Raw genomic sequence first — 7,609 nt, 5'->3', positions numbered from 1 at the left:
TCTTTTCCAAATAAATCTTTTATCATATCTTTATCTCTTCTTTTTCGAAAAACCCACCCTCCCTCCCTATAAATTTGAGTTCGGCCTCCCTCCCCTCCCATCAACAATTGCACCTAGCTCTCCTTCTCTCCCTCTCCTTTCTTTTCTTTTGCTTGAGGACAAGCAAACCTCTAAGTTTGGTGTGTTTATCCGCGATCACTAAGATCATGGCTCCCAAAGGAAAACAACCCACTCCAAGAGGCAAGAAAGAGAGTGTTCCAAAACCACTTTAGAATCAAGGGAAGTTCTTATCTAAAGAACATTCAGACCATTATAATAAAATAATGGGTCTGAGATCAATGATCCCGGAAGTTAGATTCGATCTGAAGGAAGATGAATATCCGGAGATCCAGGAGCAAATTCGAATCAGGAACTGGGAAGTCCTAGCTAATCCTGAAACGAAAGTGGGAAGGAATATGATCCAGGAGTTTTATGCTAATATGTGGCAGACTGACAAGCAAAAACTATCTGGAACTGCTTTCTATGAATATCGGACCATGGTCAGAGGAAAGATTGTTCATACCACCCCTGACAAGATCAGAGAGATCTTAAAGCTACCTCAGCTTAAAGATGATCCAGACTCCTTCAACAGGAGAATGATGAGAACAGACAAGGGCCTGGATAAGATTCTAGAGGACATATGTATCCCTGGAGCCAGGTAGACCACCAACACAAAGGGTGTCCCAAATCAACTCAAGAGAGAAGATCTCAAACCAGTCGCCAGAGGATGGCTGGACTTCATTGGGCATTCTCTGTTGCCTACCAGCAACCGTTCTGAAGTCACAGTTAAAAGAGCAGTGATGATCCATTGCATTATGATGGGAAAAGAAGTGGAAGTTCATCAACTAATCTCAGCCGAACTCTACAAAATTGCTAACAAAAATTCTAAAGAAGCCAGGTTGGCTTATCCAAGCGTGATATCGCTGCTCTGCAAGGATGCTAGAGTAAGGATGGGAATAACTGAGTACATCTCAGTTGAGAAGCCAATCACCAAGGCATCAATGGAAAAACAACAAGCACAGGATGATCCCATCAAGAAGAAAACGCAGGAATTCCTCCCAGAAATCCCTCAATCTGAATATTGGGAGTATCTTGAGACGTCTGTTACCAAGATACGGGAAGCTATGGAACAAATCATAAAAGAACAAAAGGAACACAGTCAAATTCTTACCTATATGTTTAAAGAACAAGAAGAGCAAGGGCGTGACTTAAGGGACTTGAAGCGCCAGAAGTTATCTCTTGCAGGACCAAGCACCCCAAAGATCAGAGGAACCCCCGTTCTCCCAGAATAAAGGTTGTTAATTTCCAATTTCTGCCTTAACTCTGTGATAGTGTCCTTATAGAAGTTTACCTTAGGAGTCATGTAGTAGTAACTAGTGTCTATTTTGATTTTTTTTCTCCAATTAAGCTATAGTTTATTTTTCTCATCATCAGCAAACATGAATAAAGTAGTAGATCTTTTGAATAAGAGGCAATAAAATTTTGAGTTTTAATAAGAAAAATTCTAATTAATTAAATGTGGTGGCAATGCTTTCTGTCTTCTGAATGAATGCTTGAACAGTGCATATGTCTTTTGAATTTGTTGTTTAAGACTGTTAAATATGTTGGCTCTTGAAAGAATGGTGAACATGAGACATGTTATTGATAATTTGAAAAATCATAAAAATGATTCTTGAAGCAAGAAAAAGCAGCAAAAAAAAAAAAGCAGACAAAGCCAATAGCCCTTAAAATCAAAAGGCAAGGGTAATAAAAAGGATCCCAAGGCTTTGAGCATCAGTGGATAGGAGGGCCTAAGGGAATAAAATCCTGGCCTAAGCGGCTAAACCGAACTGTCCCTAACCATGTGCTTGTGGCGTGAAGGTGTCAAGTGAAAACTTGAGACTGAGCGGTTAAAGTCAAGGTCCAAAGCAGAAAGAAGAGTGTGCTTAAGAACTCTGGACACCTCTAATTGGGGACTTTAGCAAAGCTGAGTCACAATCCAAAGGGTTCACCCAATTATGTGTCTGTGGCATTTATGTATCCGGTGGTCATACTGGAAAATAAAGTGCTTAGGGCCACAGCCAAGACTCATGAAATAGCTGTGTTCAAGAATCATCATACTGAAATAGGAGAATCAATAACACTATCTGAATTCTAAGTTCTTATAGATGCCAATCACTCTGAGCTTCAATGGATAAAATGAGATGCCAAAACTGTTCGGAAGCAAAAAGCTACTAGTCCCGCTCATCTAATTAGAATCTGAGCTTCACTCAAAAACTCTGAGATATTATTGCTTCTCAACCTATTAGTCTTCTATTTTATTTGTCTAGTTGCTTGAGGACAAGCAACAGTTTAAGTTTGGTGTTGTGATGAGCGGATATTTTATACGCTTTTTGGGGTTAATTTCATATAGCTTTTAGTATGTTTTAGTTAGTTTTTAGTTTATTTTCATTAGTTTTTAGGAAAAATTCATATTTCTGGACTTTACTATGAGTTGTGTGTTTTTCTGTAATTTCAGGTATTTTTCTAGCTGAAATTGAGGGAGCTGAGCAAAAATCTGATTCAGGCTGAAAAAGGACTGCTGATGCTGTTGGATTCTGACCTCCCTGCATTCAAAATGGATTTTCTGGAGCTACAGATCTCGATATGGTGTGCTTCCAATTGCATTGGAAAGTAGACATCCAGGGCTTTCCAGCAATATATAATAGTCCATACTTTTCTCAAGGATAGACGACGTAAACTGGCGTTCAACGCCAGTTCTCTGGCTAATTCTGGCGTCCAGCGCCAGAAAAGGATTAAAAGTTGGAGTTCAATGCCAGAAATCGATCCAAACCTGGCCTTGAACGCCCAAAATGGCCTTATGCACGTGAATTGCTTAAGTCTCAGCCCCAGCACACACCAAGTGGGCCCCAGAAGTGGATCTCTATACCATCTGTTATGGTTTACTCATTTTCTGTAAACCTAGGCTACTAATTTAGTATTTAAACAACTTTTAGAGATTTATTTTGTATCTCATGACATTTCAGATCTGAACTTTGTACTCTTTGACGGCATGAGTCTCTAAACTCCATTGTTGGGGGTGAGGAGCTCTGCTGTACCTCGATGAATTAATGCAAGTATTTCTGTTTTCTATTCAACATGCGTGTTCCTATCTAAGATACTCATTCGCACCTCAACCTGAATGTGATGAACGTGACAATCATCATCATTCCCTATGAACGCATGCCTGACAACCACTTCCGTTCTACTTTAGATTGAATGAGTATCTCTTAGATCTCTCAACCAGAATCTTTGTGGTATAAGCTAGATTGATGGCGGCATTCATGAGAGTCCGGAAAGTCTAAACCTTGTCTGTGGTATTCCGAGTAGGACTCTGGGATTGAATGACTGTGACGTGCTTCAAACTCGTGAGTGCTGGGTGTAGTGACAGACGCAAAAGGATAGTAAATCCTATTCCTGTACGATTGAGAACCTACAGATGATTAGCCGTGCGGTGACAGCGCACCTGGACCATTTTCACTGGAAGGATGGATGGTAGCCATTGACAACGGTGATCCACCAACACACAGCTTGCCATAGGAGGACGTGCATGCTTGAATCAGAAGACAGAGGAAAGCAGAGATTCAGAACACAAAGCATCTCCAAAACTCCAACATATTCTCCATTATTGCACAACAAGTAACCTTTAATCCATGCTCTCTTGTTTATTAGCAATTCAACTAATAAATATAATTGACTTCCTAACTAAGAATTACAAGATAACCATAGATTGCTTCAAACCAACAATCTCCGTGGGATTCGACCCTTACTCACGTAAGGTATTACTTGGACGACCCAGTGCACTTGCTGGTTAGTGGTACGCATTGTGAAAAGTGTGATTCACAATTCGTGCACCATGCTACTTCCCGTCCTCTCAGTGAAAATGGTCCAAATGCTTTGTCACAGCACGGCTAATCATCTGTTGGTTCTCGATCATGTCGGAATAGAATCCCTTGATTCTTTTGCGTCTGTCACTACGCCCAACAATCGCGAGTTTGAAGATCGTCACAGCCATTCAATCCTTGAATCCTACTCGAAATACCACAGACAAGGTTTAGACTTTCCGGATTCTCATGAATGCCGCCATCAATTCTAGCTTATACCACGAAGATTCTGATTAAGAAATCTAAGAGATACTCATTCAATCTGATGTAGAACGGAGGTGGTTGTCAGGCACACGTTCGTGGATTGAGAAAGGTGATGAGTGTCACGGATCATCACCTTCTTCATAGTGAAGCGCGAATGAACATCTTAGATAGGAACAAGCGTGTTTGAATGGAAAACAGAGACAATTGCATTAATTCATCAAGACGCTGTAGAGCTCCTCACCCCCAACAATGGAGTTTAGAGACTCATGCCGTCAAAGAGTACAAAGTTCAGATCTAAAATGTCATGAGGTACAAAATAAATCTCTAAAAGTTGATTAATACTAAACTAGTAACCTAGGTTTACAGAAAATGAATAAACTAAGATAGATAGTGCAGAAATCCACTTCTGGGGCCCACTCGGTGTGTGCTGGGGCTGAGACTTAAGCTTCTCACGTGCCTGGGCTGTTTTGGGCGTTCAACGCCAGGTTGTAACCTGTTTCTGGCGTTGAACTCCAACTTGTAACTTGTTTCTGGCGCTGGACGCCAGACTGCAACATGGAACTGGCGTTGAACGCCAGTTTACGTCATCTATCCTTGAGCAAAGTATGGACTATTATATATTGCGGGAAAGCCCTGGATGTCTACTTTCCAACGCAATTAAGAGTGCGCCATTTGGAGTTATGTAGCTCCAGAAAATCCACTTATAGTGCAGAGAGGTCAGAATCCAACAGCATCAGCAGTCCTTTTTCAGCCTGAATCAGATTTTTGCTCAGCTCCCTCAATTTCAGCTAGAAAATATCTGAAATCACAGAAAAACACACAAACTCATAGTAAAGTCCAGAAATGTGATTTTTAATTAAAAACTAATAAAAATATACTAAAAACCAACTAAATCATACTAAAAACTAAGTAAAAACAATGCCAAAAAGCGTATAAATTATCCGCTCATCAGTCATTCTGTAAATCTTAGTCAGGCAGATTCAAGTGGTTATGAGGTTTTGATAATTAAAAGATAAATAAAACATAAAATAAGATAAAGATACTTATGTAATTCATTGGTGGGAATTTCAGATAAGCGCTTGGAGATGCTTTGTTGCTTCTGAACCTCTACTTTCCTACTGTCTTCATCCAATCATGCGTGCTCCCTTCCATGGCAAGTTGTATGATCCTCTCGGATGAAAAATACCAGGTACGGTTTCTGTACAGCTAATCAACTGTCGGATTTCTCGTCTCGGATTAAAAATACCAGGTACGGCTACCGCACGGCTAATCATCTGTCGGTTCTCACTAGCGTCAGAATAAGATCTCTCTATCTTTTTGTACACTGTCACTGCGCCCAACATTCGCGAGTTTGAATCTCGTCATAGTCATCCCTTCCCAGATCCTACTCGAAATACCACAGATAAGGTTTAGACTTTTCGGATCTCAGGAATGCTGCCAATTAGTTCTAGCCTATACCACGAAGGTTCTAATCTCACGGACTCGGTCCTTGTATTAGAGACCCAAGAGAATATACTCCGGCTGTCGTCCAATGACTACGTTGAACATCAGATAGACCGCTTGTGGTTGTCAGGCACGCGGATCTTGGCTAAGCGAGTAACGAAGATAATGGGTGATTGTCACAAGTCACCCCTTCATTCTGACTTAACTGAATTAAGTATGAGAGTATATCTTGGAGAAGAAGTAAGCATGAATTGAAAGAGAAACAATAGTACTTGCATTAATTCATGAAGAACAGTAGAGCTCCGCACCTTAATCTATGAGGTGTAGAAACTCCACCGTAGAAAATACATAAGAGAAGGTAGTCTAAGCATGGCCGTGTGGCCAGCCTCAAATGTCTAAGGACTAAACATCCAGAGATGATAAAGGATGCGAATACAATAGTAAAAAGTGCTATTTATACTAAACTAGTTACTAGGGTTTACAGAAAATAAGTAACTAAGTGCAGATAGTGCAGAAATCCACTCCCGGGGCTCACTTGGTGTGTGCTTGGGCTGAGCATTGAGCTTTACACGTGCATAGGCCATTTCTAGAGTTAAACACCAGCTTGGGTTCCAGTTTGGGCGTTTAACTCCAGTTCTTGTGCCAGTTCTGGCAATTTACGCCAGAAAAAGGGTCTCTGGCTGGCGTTTAACACCAGCTTGGCCCATCAAATCTCGGGCAAAGTATGGACTATTATATATTTCTGGAAAGCCCATAATGTCTACTTTTCAACGCAATTGAGAGCGTGCCAATTAGGCTTCTGTAGCTCCAGAAAATCCACTTCGAGTGTAGGAGAGTCAGAATCCAACAGCATCTGCAGTCTTTTCTCAGCCTCTGAATCAGACTTTTGCTCAGGTTCCTCAATTTCAGCCAGAAAATACCTGAAATTATAGAAAAACACAAAAACTCATAGTAAAGTTCAGAAATATGATTTTTTCATAAGAACTAATAAAAATATAATAAAAAGTAACTAAAACATACTAAAAACTATATAAAAACAATGCCAAAAAGGGTATAAAATATCTGCTCATCAAACCCTTTCTCCAAAATGATGAACCATCCTATCCACCTCAAGCCTCAATGATGATTCTCTCACTTTGTTACTTCAAGGGCAAAGAGAAATGCAAAGGGAGACACTAGAATTTGTGGCTACCTTGACCGAGGTAGTAAGCCGGTTAACCTCCCAATGCTTGAGCACTCAAAGCACTCCCATGGCCACATGTGGAAAATCAATTGAAGAGCATAGCATGAAGGAGAGATTGGAAACTCCGGTGGGTGATAAGGAATGCCACTTTGTATTAGAATAATTAGAGGAACCTATGCTTGTTAAAGAAATGGAAGAAGTGGTTGAAGACTTAGGGGTTGCGGAACCTCCATGGGAATCTAGAACCATAGAACATACCTCCAAGAAGATTGAATTTGATGTTGAGGAGGAGAGTGTACGACCTCCAAAACAATTGTTGAATGAAGACTTGGAAGGAATGAAGCAAGAGTTGAGTTCCCATGGTGATGAAGATCATGCATCAAACCTCCTTGGTGGTGAATCTTTTGAGTTGGAAGAACCTTCTCCCGATGAGATAGGAAGCGATGTGGAGGTAGATTTCTCTCACCCTCCCATTTATGATTTGAGTGAGGGAGAAGAGTTAGATGAAATTGATGAACAAAGGATTGAAAGTGAAGAAGTTTATGAAGAGGTGGAGGTAACCAAGGAAGAACACAAGGGAGTAGAGCTTGCAAGAACATTAGAAATACCTCTCCCCAAGCCATCACCATCCATTCTTTCATTCAAGTGGGTAAATTCCTTATACTTAAGCTTCAAGATTCCCCTTGAATACAGTTTGCTTGAGACGGATGGTCAACTTAGACATATTTGTGGCTTTAAGAGCAAAAGGGAGATGGTTAGTGGTTGGCATCGTAAATCAAGGTTCATTATGGTTAAATGTTCAAAGCTTAATTGCAAGGGTTAGTGTAGGACTAGATTG

This window comes from Arachis hypogaea, chromosome 12 (assembly GCF_003086295.3).
Source record: "Arachis hypogaea cultivar Tifrunner chromosome 12, arahy.Tifrunner.gnm2.J5K5, whole genome shotgun sequence".
Lineage (NCBI taxonomy): Eukaryota > Viridiplantae > Streptophyta > Magnoliopsida > Fabales > Fabaceae > Arachis > Arachis hypogaea.
Note: the sequence above shows the minus strand (reverse complement) of the source record.